Here is a 498-nt window from a genome sequence, read left to right as displayed (position 1 = left end):
CAAATTCCTTAGCATATCCAAAACCTCAGAACACCTTGATGATGTAACAGAAACTATGGACTCTCTCTTTTCTAGCACTTTAAATACAGTTGCTCCTTTTTGCCTAAGAAAGGTTAAACTGTTTGACCCCATGGTATAATGAGCATACTCGCACCCTAAAGAGAGCAGCCGGATAAATGGAGCACAGCTGGAGGAAAACAAAACTTTTTCGTATTGCTTGGCGGGAAAGTAACCTATCCTACAGAAAAGCATTAAAAACTGCTAGATTTGATTACTTTTCTTCTCTTTTAGAAGAAAACAAACATAACCCCAGGTATTTATTCAATACAGTGGCTAAATTAACGAAAAATAAAGCCTCAACAAGTGTTGCCATTTCCCAACACCACAGCAGTAATGACTTTATGAACTACTTTACTTCTAAAATCGATACTATTAGAGATAAAATTGCAACCATTAAGCCGTCAGCTACAGTCATCAGATCGCATCAGACAGTGCACT

The sequence above is a fragment of the Carassius gibelio genome, chromosome A20, assembly GCF_023724105.1.
Source record: "Carassius gibelio isolate Cgi1373 ecotype wild population from Czech Republic chromosome A20, carGib1.2-hapl.c, whole genome shotgun sequence".
NCBI classification, from domain to species: domain Eukaryota; kingdom Metazoa; phylum Chordata; class Actinopteri; order Cypriniformes; family Cyprinidae; genus Carassius; species Carassius gibelio.
This window is presented reverse-complemented; position numbering follows the sequence as displayed.